The sequence below is a fragment of the Bubalus bubalis genome, chromosome 12 (genome assembly GCF_019923935.1).
Source record: "Bubalus bubalis isolate 160015118507 breed Murrah chromosome 12, NDDB_SH_1, whole genome shotgun sequence".
In the NCBI taxonomy this organism is placed as follows: Eukaryota; Metazoa; Chordata; class Mammalia; order Artiodactyla; family Bovidae; genus Bubalus; species Bubalus bubalis.
Genome location: NC_059168.1, coordinates 69,176,577 through 69,190,573, shown reverse-complemented (window position 1 = coordinate 69,190,573; position 13,997 = coordinate 69,176,577).

The window sequence follows — 13,997 nt, the reverse complement described above, 5'->3', positions numbered from 1 at the left end:
AAAGATGGTGGTGCTTTGTGGAAGAGGGTTTTGGACACCTTGAATCTGGGGCTGGATATTTTTGCCTTTACTCAGCCCATATCTGGGCTCTTAACCATGGAGAGTATAGATAATCAAGTGATCTGTGCTGAGATTAATCTTAATGGAAGATTGATCCATTTTAACATTAGCCTGTCAGACCATTCACTCTATGGATCTGCTGTCCTGATGATAAAGTTCAAGTCTTGACCATCCTCATCTTGGATTGTCCCTCTGTGTCTCCCCAACAGTTAAGGATGGAGTTTATTAGGACACAGCCTCCTTAAATGTAGCCCCACAGAAAACTATCTCTATTCACAGATAACATCATTTATGTAGGAAAATACCCAAAAGACCTACTAGAGCTGACCTGTGAGTTCAGCATGGTTGCAGGATCTAAAATCAATATACAAAAATTGAGTGTATTTCTATACACCAGCAATGAATAACTGGAAATTAAAATTTAAAATACTACTTATATTAGCATAAAAAACTACTTAGGGAGAAATCTGACAAAAGGGGTACAAAACCCGTTCAATAACAACTATGAAACACTAGTGAGAAAAATAAAATAAGACCTACATAATCAGAGGAACCTGGTAGGCTACAGTTCATGGGGTCACAAAGAGTCAGACACGACTGAGCAACTATCACTCACACTTAATCAGACAAATATAGCATATTCACGGGCCTAAACACACAATGCTGTTAAGATGTCAGTTCTCTCTAAATTGACCCGTAGATTCAATACAAAATAACAGCAAGCTTTTTTTTTGCAGAAATTGACCATCTGATTCTAAAATTCATGTGAAAATGGAAAGGATCTAGAATAGCCAAAACAACAAGGAGCAAACTTAGAGAACCCAAATCTCAACTTTAAGCTCTATTACAAAGTTAAAGTATTCAAAACATTTAGTATTGGCATTGATAGACAAATAGATCCATGGAACAGAATAGAGTCCAGAAATGGACCCAAACATAAATGGTCGATTGATTTTTTTTTTAAGTAGTTGTAACATTTTTAAAATTTATTTTTAATTGAAGATAATTGCTTTACAGTATTGCATTGGTTTCTACCAAACATCAACAAGAATCAGCCATAGGTTTACCTATGTTCAATTGATTTTTGACAAAGGGGCCAAGGCAACCCAGTGAAAAAAGGATGATCTTTTCACCAGTTGGTGCTAGAAAAATTGTATGCCGCTGCTGCTGCTAAGTCGCTTCAGTCATGTCCAACTGTGTGCGACCCCATAGACAGCAGCCCACCAGGCTCCTCCGTCCCTGGGATTCTCCAGGCAAGAACACTGGAGTGGGTTCCATTTCCTTCTCCAATGCATGAAAGTGAAAAGTGAAAGTGAAGTCAGTCGTGTCCGACTCTTAGCGACCTCATGGACTGCAGCCTACCAGGCTCCTCCGTCCATGGGATTTTCCAGGCAAGAGTACTGGAGTGGGTTGCCATTGCCTTCTCTGAAAAATTGTATATCCTCATGCAAATATCCCCTGGGGATGGAAACATGAGTCTTAACTTCTGCCTCCTATTGTGTCCATGTGACTTTCTAAATAGAATAATTACTCATTTAGGAAAAAAATTTGTTTTTCATGGTTGGTCAGTGGCTTCAATGCTGCCCCACTCCACCACAGGCCACCTCCTCTCTCCCTAAAGGAGGAGCATTGGTGGCAACTGGTGAACTCTCCTGGGTTATTCGGGATGACTTGTATTCCCATCCTGCTCAGTCCGTATGTTATGTGGGGCCAGATTCTCAATGTCCAGGATTTTCGGGTTTCTTTTCTAGTACCTCTTGTGCAGGGATGGGAAGGCTGAACACTCAGTAGGCACTCCACAAGTCGAGGTTTTACCTCTCTTCCCCTTGAAAGATGGGGTAGCTGAGGAACTTGCCCCTGCCTTTCCCCTGCTTTTCACACTGAGTCCTGTGTGCACACCAAGAGTCAAGAAGAGCTTCAAGGTGAAGACAGCTCTCTATCCACAAATGCTGAAATTAATTGATTGGTGATGAGATTAATTGATCTTAATGGAAGATCAATGCATTTTAATTTTTTTTATAATTCAGAGTTGCTTTCTTTTTTAAAGCAAATTTAAACAGAAAAAAAAATTCCTTCCTTAGTTTGCCCCTTTTATTCAGCACCATGAGAGGGGAAAAAGCAGGGAGATGAAGGGAACATTAAAGCCTCTGTCCACCAAAATATTGGAGAGGGGAGAGGGAGACATCTCCCATCAAGCTAGGCCTGATGTCTGGCTCCTTTTTAAACAAGAGGAGATCCTTGGGCAGAGACCTGTAGGAAGTGATGGTTTTGTGTGAAATGGAGAGAGATTCAACATGTGGGTGACAGCAAGTGCAAAGACCCTGTGGTAGGCATTGACTTGACTCTTTTGGAGAAATGTCTGAAGCCAGCAGGGCTAGAGCAGAGGAAAAGAGAAGTACTGAGGTCAGATACCACAGAGTGGAATTTAGAATCACTATTGCCCGTTGTGAGAAGCCCCCTGGGGAAGGAAGCAGGCTCATCAGGCATCCCAGCTCCAAGAAACCTACTGCTCAGCCCATTCAAAGATGTCTCACCAGTGCAAATGGCAGTCAGGACTGATGGGCCCGAGGCAGCGTCACAGCCTGAAGGGGTTTCTGGATCATCAGAGGAGGATTAAACCAGGCAGAAGTCTGTCTGTACATCTGTCCTCCAGTTACTTAAAAGTGGCTATGGCTAAGAGAATGGGCACTGACTCAGGCCCCTGGATCTGTATGTAGCTCAGCCCTGCCTTTTACTATCTGTGTGACCTTAGGCAAGTTACTTTCCTTCTCTGAGGCCTCACTTTCCTCCTCTGTAAAGTGGGTACCTACCTCACAGAGTTGAGCTGAGGCTTAAGTGCAGTTACAAGTAGTAACCAGCGTAGAACTGTACCAGGCACAAAGTAAGTTCTCAAATGTTTATCATTGCAGAAGGCAGAAGAATACCCTCCCCCGACTCCCCAAAGTTGTCCACATCCTAATCTCAGGAACCTGTGACTCTGTGATGTTACACTGCAAGTGGGAATTAAAGTTGCAGGTGAAATTAATGGTGCTAATCAGCTGACTGATTTGAGAGAGTCTGGATTATCCAAGTGAGCCCTAATCATACGGGTCTTTATAGGGGAAAGCAGAGGAGCTAGTGTGGGAGTTAAAAAGAGATTTGAAGATGGCAGAAGGCGCCTCAAGGAGTAAAGGTACCTCTCTGCAGAAGTTGGAAAAGGCAAGGAAACAATTCCTGAAGCCCCCAGAAGGTTGACAGCCCTACGCACATATTGATTGTATCCCAGTGATACCCATTTTGGACTTCCAACTTCCAAAACGGTAAGATAATAAATTCAGGTTAAGCTACTAAATTTGTGGTAATTTGTTTGAGCCACAGTAAGAAACCAAAACAGCTATTGTTATAATATGGTGGTGGTGATGATGATATAGACCAGAGGTCCCCAACCTCCAGGTCACAGGCTGGTACCACAGGAGCCAGATTAGCAGCCACGTTAGAGTAGAAATAAAGTGCACAATAAAAGTAAAGCACTTGAATCATCCTGAAACCATCCCCCCTCTCCCCCCGCCATAACCCTGGTCCATGGAAAGATTGTCTTCCGTGAAATTGGTCCCCAGTGCCGAAAAGGCTGGGGACTGCTGAGACAGACTTTTCCTGTGTGGCCTCGGAGAACAGGGTGTCAGTCGACAGGAGGGGTTCTAAGCAGGCCAAGTCCACTGTCCAGCTCTAAAGCCCATGCTGTCTTAAGGCTAAATGTTCTCTCGGTGTCTCCAAGCAGAGGTGTCTGTCAGCTAGAGGGGGCACCGCTGCTCTGGGCTGGGTAAATCTGAGGCTGTAAAGTGCTTATTCTAGAAATTTGAAAATTAGTGATTGAAATGTTTTCACTAATTTTCAAATTTCTAGAAAGAATAAGAATGATTGATGTGTGGATGCTTCCCTGGTGGCTCAGATGGTAAAGAATCCGCCTGCAATGCGGGAGACCTGGGTTCGATCCCTGGGTTGGGAAGATCCCCTGGAGAAGGGAAAGGCTACCCACTCCAGTATTCGGGCCTGCAGAATTCCATGGACAGAGGAGACTTGCGGGTTACAGTTCATGGGGCGCAAAGAGTCGGACACAACTGAGCGACTTTCACTTTTCATGTTGGTCATTATAGCCTGCATATCAGAATATTCATTACAACACTCCCCTTTCCCCATTTATCTGCAAAGAAGGTCCTGCTTGAAATGCAATTTGTTTGCATTACTTCCTTTGCCATTTCCAATCAGGAAAACATGAATTCACTCTTTTCTAATATTGGCTACCATTTGTAGAGCACTGGGCTCTAGTTTTACTATCACTTCTTCTAATTCTCACAACAGCTTTTTAAAATGCGGGTTTTTACATATAGATTTTTTTTTTTTTTCCTGTATCAACTACAATTAGCAATGTAGAAGACAGCAGAGTTTGGGGACCTCATCTTTCAAATCCCATCCAGTGGCAAGTGACAGGATGATTTGCATCTTTGTTTCCTTCCAGTCATTGTCCCTCATACTTACCAGAAGGTACTCAATATATTTTTCCCATGAAGTAGACATTTTTAATGTTATTTTACAGATGAGGAAGCTGAGGTCAGAAGCTGAGGTCTGAAAGAGCGGGGTTAGAATCAGTGATGTGCTGGTAAATGTGTAAGAGCTGGCTCTCAAGAGAAGAAAAACAAAAAACAAACCTGATTTAAAACTTCTGGCAATTTCCATGGGGTAAATGATCCCACTTTGGCTGATTCTGTGCACAAGCTACTCAGCCTGTCAGAGTCTCGGCATCCCTTTCTAGAAAATGAATTTAATTCCAACACTGGGCAGTGCCTAGTTCAGAAGCCCTCTATAAACTCGAGTGCGTGCCCTTCCTTCAATCAGAAAAGAGAAATAGCTCCAGGAGACGTATTTGGCACAGTATTTTTCCAACAGAATCATGAATCATTATTGGGTTGTGAAACTGATTTATCTGTGAGTTGCAACAAGAATTTTTTAAAAGAAAGACAACAAAAAAGACTAAAATAAAACAGGAAAGAAAAAAAAATCAGAGTGCAGCAGACATGGGAAGATTGTGTTATTTCCTGAAACGTCTGTTTCATTCCTACATGTGTGTGGATGTGTGTACTGGACCATGAGAAATTTTTCTTCTTGCTGTAGGTTGCCATTAAAATAGAGTCATTGAGTGAATCTGGCTTTGTAGAAAGCAGTGCTTTTACCTTTTAGAGTTGTGGGGTAGCAGAGAGGCAGCTAGAAACAGTGCCTTTTATACCCTTCTCTGCAGAGGAAATGGGGCTGAGGCACCCAAGGGCAGGGCCAGGGTGGCCCAGTGTTGCCGGGAGAAGCCAGAGAAGGCCACGATGCCCTTGGCCTCCTCCAAGGCCAGGGTTAGGCTCCAGGCAGCCCTCAGATTGTCTCCGGAGCACTGGAAGGAGGGCCCCTTGCATGAGGGAGGAGGAGAAGGAAGCTGCACAGGAAATCCTGGCTGCAGGCTCACCGCTGCTGGGACCCACCACAGCAGCTACCACACAACCAACAATAGCGCCCTTAGATAAAAATAACCCACAGGGTCTGCAGCCCTGCGGTGCGGGGGCAGGGGCATGCTGTCTCGAGGGCTGGAATGTCACCAGGCTACAGCCAGGGTCGTGCTCCTTGGCGCTGTGCGATACCTTCATTTCCTGATTGCTAATTAGAGGGCAGTTTTCCAGCTGGAGGTCATTTGGGCTGGTGCCAGGAATGGGGCCCCTTGCCCCCCCGGGTCTCTGCTCCCCTGCACTCTTACACAGGGTGATATAAAAGATCACTCATGCTGAGGTCTTGAGATCTCAATGCCCCACCTCTCCCAGGGAGACTTTCATCTCACAAGAGGGCCCCAGCCCAGGAGTGCTTACCTGAAGTTTGTCTCTGGATGCAGGTGGGGGTGAGGACGGAGACCTTCCCTGCAGCTCTCTCCCTTGGCTATGGGCGGGGCCTGACCCCGTCGCACCTCCTCCTATGCCCCAAAAGTCCTCTCTCCAGGCTGAAGAGACAGGCTTCCTGTTCCCCTCAGTGTTTGAGCTTGGCCAGTGGTTAGTTTCCTACACATTGGGGAATGGAAGGGGAAGGGGCAAGGGTCAGGCCAAATGCTATTTTATTGCAGCAAAACCTGGTGAGGATCAGCAGCCAGCTCTGAAACACGGCGACTGGGCACCCCTGTTGGCTTCTGGCCTCACTGTTTGTTGGCTAATCATCTGCTTTTAGTCTGTTTCTCATCCTCTCCTGCCCATCCCAGAAGTACCCACATCCCCCAGGGATGACAAAATTATACGGGCACTGCACTCTATGGTTTACCATACTTACTTCAGATCTTTCATTCACTTACACAGCACTTTTGGAACCTGGGCACATGGGTAGAATTCAGGGGGGCATCTGAATTTGGAGGGGACTAAAAGAACATCTCGGAGAAAGCAATGGCAACCCACTCCAGTACCCTTGCCTGGAAAATCCCATGGATGGAGGAGCCTGGAAGTCTGCAGTCCATGGGGTCGCTGAGGGTCGGACACGACTGAGCGACTTCACTTTCACTTTTCACTTCCATGCATTGGAGAAGGAAATGGCAACCCACTCCAGTGTTCTTGCCTGGAGAATCCCAGGGATGGGGGAGCCTGGTGGGCTGCCATCTATGGGGTCATGCAGAGTCAGACATGACTGAAGTGACTTAGCAAGCAAGCAAAAGAACATCTATATTTTCATTGACTAAGTGAAGGGCTTCCCTGATGGTTCAATGGTAAAGAATCTGCCTGCTAACGCAGGAGGGATGAGTTTGATACCTGGTCCAGGAAGATCCCCTGGGGAAGGAAATGGCAACCCACTCCAGTGTTCTTGCCTGGAAAACCCCATGGACAGAGGAACCTGGCGGGGTACAGTCTACTGGGTTGCAAAGAGTTGGACACGGTTTACGACTGAACAACAACAGTTTAAAAATTTAGTATGTCCTGCTATTAGAGACGTTGGCAACAAACCACAGGAGTGTCAGCAGCACCGTGACTGTCACCAACAGAAATGACTGGTATTTTCATTTTCACGGTACACTTGTTGCAGGGATCAGGAATTGCCATTTGTAGTCATGGCTACCTCAAAGTCAAACCTGCTGCTGCATTTTGTTAGGTAAAGCATTAATAAAGGACATTTATGACTTTGTCACAAGTGCGTAGCTGTATGTCAGCACAATTGATTTTGTGTGCAACTCTTTGCATTTTATGCATTTATAGTATTATTCTGAAAAGATTAAAATTTCTTCAGGGAGCCAGTGAGGAATCCCCTGAGGGGCTGGTACTAGGGCCCTGAGCAGAGACAGTTGAACTTGCATAGGCAAGGGAGCCTCATCCATAACCCATAGGGGTGCAAAGCCAAGAGAAATACAGCAAATAAGTCACTGCAGACTAGGCTGATGGGTAACATGACAGCAGCGATTGGAGAGAAGCCATGTGTAGGGCAGCCATGAAGTAGGTGGCCACTACCTCACATCAGACTCTGGAGCAATAGCCACCTCTGGCCGAGAGGAGAGAACCCATCTACCTAACCCTCCTGGGCGCCCTCGACACGCTCCATTTCCCTGCCAGCCTCAGCCCAGGGCCCGGAAGCAGGGTGATGCGGTGTCCCCACTGCCCTGGCCTGAGATGTTTCCCGGAATACAGAACTTTCAAGGCCAAAACCAGGAGTTCTGGGCAAACCAGTACTGTTGTTTACCCTACTTGGAAGCCAAACCCCACCCTTCTTACCTAGAACTAATTCAACTGCCTGAAATTTGGATTAGCTTATTCCCCTAAGCATCTTCTCTGTCCATACTCACCCTCACCCCATCTACCCAGTTTCTGCTTCAGCTCCCAAGCCAGTCTTCCCAGCCTCCAGCCATCAAGTGATTGGAAGTTTTTATTTCCCTGCAAGCCTGCTGAGCACTACTGGCTCTTTGCTTTCAATTGAGACATAATTTACATAAAGCCTTCAGTTCCCAGGTGAATAGCTCAGTGAAGGTTTATACACCCATAAAACCACCACCCAGATCTAGATATAGAATACCATCCTTCCCCAGAAATCTTCTGAGTGCCGATTTGTTGTCAGTTACTCCTCCAAAGGGTAACCACTCTTCTGACCCCCACAACCTTGCTATAAATGAAATCACGTTCTCTGCACCCCTCAGAAGCACACCTGCTCTGCCTGAAGCTGCTTCAGGTCCCAGTGTTGCCAGACCAGCTGGGAGAAACCCTCTTCTGCAGGACCATAAAGCAGGAAGGACAGAAAATGTAGGGGAAAACTTTACACCATATGGCTGGAGGGAATAAATAGGCTTCTTTTCCAGTTATGACACCAGGACTCAGAGGGACAGGTCACTTATCGTCCTTCTTTTGGCCAGCAGTGACTGGACTCAGGAATACAGCTTACTGGGGAGGCAGAGTTGAAATTAGTACCCAAATCTCCTTCCTTTAAACCCTGCATCCTCCTTTGGGCAAAAGCCAGGGCAACTCCTTCTGTGGCAAGGAGTTTTTGTCTGAGAAAGCTGAGCAGGCAACCTGTTTCCTCCGTTTCACCCCCTGCCCAGATGCACCAAGCACCCGAAACCCCAGGGATGCAAAGTGCTGGTTCCTAATGCTGGCTGCATGTTAGAAAAGACTCAGTGCCCAGACCAATGAAATCAGTGTCTCTGGGAGTGAGACCTGGGTGCCAGTAGTTTATAATTTCAACACTCAGGCAAGTTTGTAAAGCAACTGAGCTGCTCAAAATTTACAATGCATGTGAGTCTTCTGGGGCTTTTGTTAAAACACAGATTCTGATTCAGCAGGTCTGGGTTAAGGCCTGACATTCTGCCTTTCTAACAAGATGCAGGGTATGGTTGATGTTACAGTCCAGGAACTATGCCTGAGTAGCAAAGATTTAGAGGACCATTCTGTATCCCATTTTATCTTCATACAAATGCACTTTGCAGTCATGCATTTTTCAGTTTGTCTTTTAAATATAAGGCTCACCTACTGCCCACACCCTAAGAATTACATGTTTATCCACCTTGACCACGAAAGAGTACAATGATTTATCATGTGCTTTCTATGTGCCAAACACTGTCCCCCAATAAATTTGAGGATAGAGAAATAAAGAGGCTAATAACATGAAAACATGGAGTAGAAGCCTAGAAAACAGAGATATAATATCTTATATACATCCAACTGGAGCTTATGAAGGTGATGAGAAGGAAAACAAAAGGGACACAATATGTAACAAGAAGATGGATAAGAAGGGAGTAGCCAAGATGGTAGAGTACAAAGACCCTGAGCTCACCTCCTCCTCTTCCCAAAATTACAACTACTTACAGAGTAGCTATAGATGAGCACTAGCAGAAAGTATGTTCTAAAATTAGATATAAAGAAGGAACCACAACAAGATGGGTAGGAGAATGGAGATGTGGTATGGTCAAGACCCACACTCCTGGATAGATGACTCACAGATGGGAGGATAATTACAATTGCCTTGAAGTTATCTCCAAGGAGCAAGGGGTCCAAGTCCCATACTGGGATCCCCAGCCCAGGCCTCCTACACAAGGAAGACAAGACTTCACAATATTTGTTTTGAAAGCCAGGGGAGCTTACTTTCAGGAGACTCAGAGGGCTGTGGGAAATATACATTCCATTCTTCAAGAGCACACACAAAATCTCACATGCTCTGGCTCCCAGGGAAGAGGCAGTAATTTGAAAGAAGCATGGGTCAGAACCAATGGTTGATTTCAGAGAGCCTCCTAGAGAGGCACGAGGCACCTGGAACTTACCTTGAGGACAGAGACACTGGCGGTAGCCATTTGGGGGACATCATTTTACTGTGGGCACCATTGTGGAATCCTCCTTCTAGATTATTAGCACTGGGATGTGGCCCTGGCCATGAGTTGGTCATCCCCAGTCCTGGGAAACTCCAGCCCAAACAGATAGATGTGCAGAAGCATAGCCCAACCTACCAGCAGACCCGCTATCATAGGACCACCCACCGGAGGGCTAAGGACTCAGCCTCAGTCTCAGCCTCAGCCACCTGCGGGCCAGGACTAGCCCTAGGACTGCCAGGGCCCCTCAGCCAGCTAACCCAGGACCTGGTCACCCACTGGTGACTCCACAGGCTGTGCAGCCAGCTATGCCAGGACCTGCCACTACCCATCATTGGCCAGCAGCCTCCACACCAGGCAGGGCCTGGCAACCAACCAGACCAGAGGTCAGCCACACCTAATAGCATGCCCATAGTAGTCAGCCCAGTACAATAGAAAGGCCCATGCGGCCCACATAAAGGGCCTTGCTAGAGTGTGTGGGTCTGGTGACCAGAGGAGAGTGTATTGCTGGGTCCCAGAAGATGTCTCCTTCATAAGATCACTTCTCCAAGATTGGAAAACATGACTGACCTACCTAATACATAGAGCTAAAAACAGCAAATTAAGCAAAATGAGATGACAAAGGAATATGTTCCAAGTATCTTTGAGAAACATGATAAAAACCCAGAAGAAGCAAAGTGGAGAAAAGCAACTCTCTACCCAGTAAAGAGTTCAAGGTAATGATCATAAAGATGCTCAAAAAACTCAGCAGAAGAATGAATGAACACAGTGAGTTTAACAAAGAGTCAGAAAATATAAAGAAGAGCCAAAGATGAAGAATATAACTGAAATATACCCAAAGGAATCAACAGTAAATTAGATGTAACAGAAGAATAAATCAACAAACTGGATGACAGAATATTGGAAATTACCCAAACTGAACAGAAAAAAAGACTTTTTAAAATGAGGATAGTTTAAGAGACCTCTGGGACAATATTAAGCATACTAACATTCACATTGTAGTTGTTTCGGAAGGAGAAGAGAGAGAAAAGGGAACAGAGAACTTATTTGAAGATGCAATCGCTGAAAACTTACCTAACCTAGAAAAGGAAACAGACATCCAGGTTCAGGAAGTAGAGAGTTACAAACAAGATCAACCCAAAGAGGACCACAGTAAAACACGGTATGCAAAAAGAAACTCAAAATGGATTAAAGATTTAAATGTAAGACCTGAAACCATAAAACTCCTAGGAGAAAACATAGGCAGTACACTCTTTGATATTGGTTTTAGCAATATTTTTTTTTGCATCTGTCTCCTCAGAAAATAGAAACAAAAGCAAAATAAACTAATGGGACCTCATCAAAATAAAAAGATTTTACACAGTGAAGGAAAGTATCAACAAAACAAAAGGGCAGCCTACTGAATGGGAGAAGGTATTTGTAAGTGATATGTCTGAAAAGGGGCTAATATCCAAAACACAGAACCTGAATAAGCATCTCCCCAAAGAAGACAACAGAAGGCCAAGTGGCACATGAAAAGATGTTCAGCATCACTCCTCATCAGGGAAATGCAGATCAAAACCACAACGAGATATCATTTCAGAACTGTCAGGATGGCTAGTGTCCAGAAGACAACAAATAAGGAGTACTGGCAAGGATGTAGAGAAAAGGGAACCCTCATTCATTGTTGGTGGATTGTAAATTGGTGCATCCACTATGAAAAACACTATGGAGATTCTTCCCAAAATTTAAAATAGAACTACCATATATGATCCAGCAATATATACAATGGAATATTAATCAGTAATAAGAAAGAATGAGATCTTGGCATTTGCAGCAACATGGATGAACCTAGAAGATATTTTGCCAAATGAAATAAAACAGAGAAAGACAAATAAGTTCACTTATATCTGAAACCTAAAAAACAAGCATAAAAAAAAAAAAAACAGAGTCATAGATACAGAGGACAACCAGGTAATTGCCAGAGAGGTGGGGACTGGGGGAGGAGAGAAACAGGTGAGGGAGATTAAGAGGTACAAATGTCCAGTTACAAAATAAGTGAGTCACAGGTATGAAAGATATAGTGGGGAATATACTCAATAATAACGTCATATCTTTGTGGTGACAGATGGTAACCAGGCTGACTGTAGGCATCATTTTGAAATGTATAGAGATAGCAAATCACTAAGTTGTGCACCAGGACCTATCATAGTGCTGTAGGTCAGGTATACTTCAAAAACAAACTCAGGAAAGAAGAGATCAGATTTGTGATTACCAGAAGCACAGGGTAAGGGGAGGGGAAATTGGATGAAGATGTCAAAATAAATAAACTTCCACTTATAAATACTAATGATGTAATGCACACCAGGATAAATATAACTAACGCTGCTATAGGTTATATGTGAAAGTTGTTGAAAGTAAATCCTAAGAGTTCTCATTACAAGGAAAAAATTTTTCCATTTCTAATTTCTTATTTATATGAAATGACGCTTTCTAAGCTTATTGTGGTAATCATTTCATGAGCATATAAGTTGAATCATTATGCTTCCTACCTAAAACTTATACAGTGCTATATTTATCAATTATTTTAATAAAACTGGAAGAAAAAAGTTTTTTTAATAAAATTTTAGAGAAACAAAAAAGGAAAATGGATGAGAACAATGAGAATTTATCATGTCATTAAATACAATAATCTACAGATTTGAAAAGGCTGTTGAATCCCCCTAGAAAAGATGAAGAGAAATACACACCTAGACACAACAAACTAAAATTTAGAATACCCAACATATAAAGGAAATCTTAAAAGCAGCCAGGATAAAAAGATGATTAACTTCAATGGAATTAGTAGCAAAGTGACTCCTCAACTCTCCCTGGCACCCTTGCCACCCCCGACATACTAACTTTGAAAAATGATAGCCTCAATTTTAATGATGAGAAACTATAACTCAGAAGCCCATAATATTAATGGCAGTTTAAACGCAAAGGCATCAATAGGCTCTTTTTGAGTAAACAACCTGCTCCTTTCTATCTGCCCCTTTTTAAAATTGTGAATATTAAACTTTCATATCTAAATAAAAATTTACCTTTGGAGTCCAAACCGTACCCAGTCTTCAATGCAAACAATTAGAAAAAGGTCCTGCCATTTTTCTAATCTCTGTCTCAGATCTCTTGTTCACTTTTGATTCCCTGGCCAGCCAAGCCTTCACCAAGCTTCCTTCCCAAATGCCCCTTACATCTCTCATCAGTGTTTCTGCTCCACCCCAGCCTGGCCCCACTGCCACATCCCAGGGCTTCTCACCAAAAGAGGTGGCCAGAGCAGTCCAACTAGAATGACCTTATGAAACGTGAAGCGTGCGTGATCAGTTGTGCCTGACTCTTTGTAACCCATGGACTGTAGGCTGCCAGGCTCCTCTGTTCATGGAATTTCCCAGGCAAGAATGCTGGAGTGGGTTGCCATTTCCTCCTCTTGCATGAAGGAGGATGGATGATAGCCCACATCAGTGACAGTCACAAGGACTCCCTAGCAAGTTGTGTCCATGGTCACTCCAGCAGGCTGTTAACCAGTGACCAGTTAGAGAATAAAACGGGCCTTCCTTGGAAGCCTGTGTCTCTGTGGTTGGTGGGGAGAAAACCATGATCTGCTGCTCTTCCTGAATTATCAGAGAGGCTCTACTACACTGTCATAGCTGGGCACTGTCATAGGGGTTACTGTGGTCCATCAAGCCCAGCTCTCTGATGGGAGGCAGCCTGTGTGTTGGTGAGCGATGGATTTTCCTAATAGTTAGATCTGGGTTCAAACCCCCAATTCTGCTCCCTAACTGGCCATGTTACTTCATCCTCCATGCCTCAGTTTCTACATCTATAAATTGAACGGAGAGAATATCAATCAGTAATGATCATAAAGATCAGATACCTACAGCATGTGGTGTTTAGCATGCATTAGGTTTGAACAATCCTCTACTGTTTGGAAGATTACGTGAAGTGATCCACATGGAAGGGGTTGGTTAGTTCAGCTCCTGCCACGGAAGGGGCTCCCCAAATATTATGTGTCGCTTCTGCCTTTCTTGATGACGGTCTCTCTGATGCAGAACAAGCCATTTCTCTGTTCTGCCTTCATGTTAAGTACAAAGGA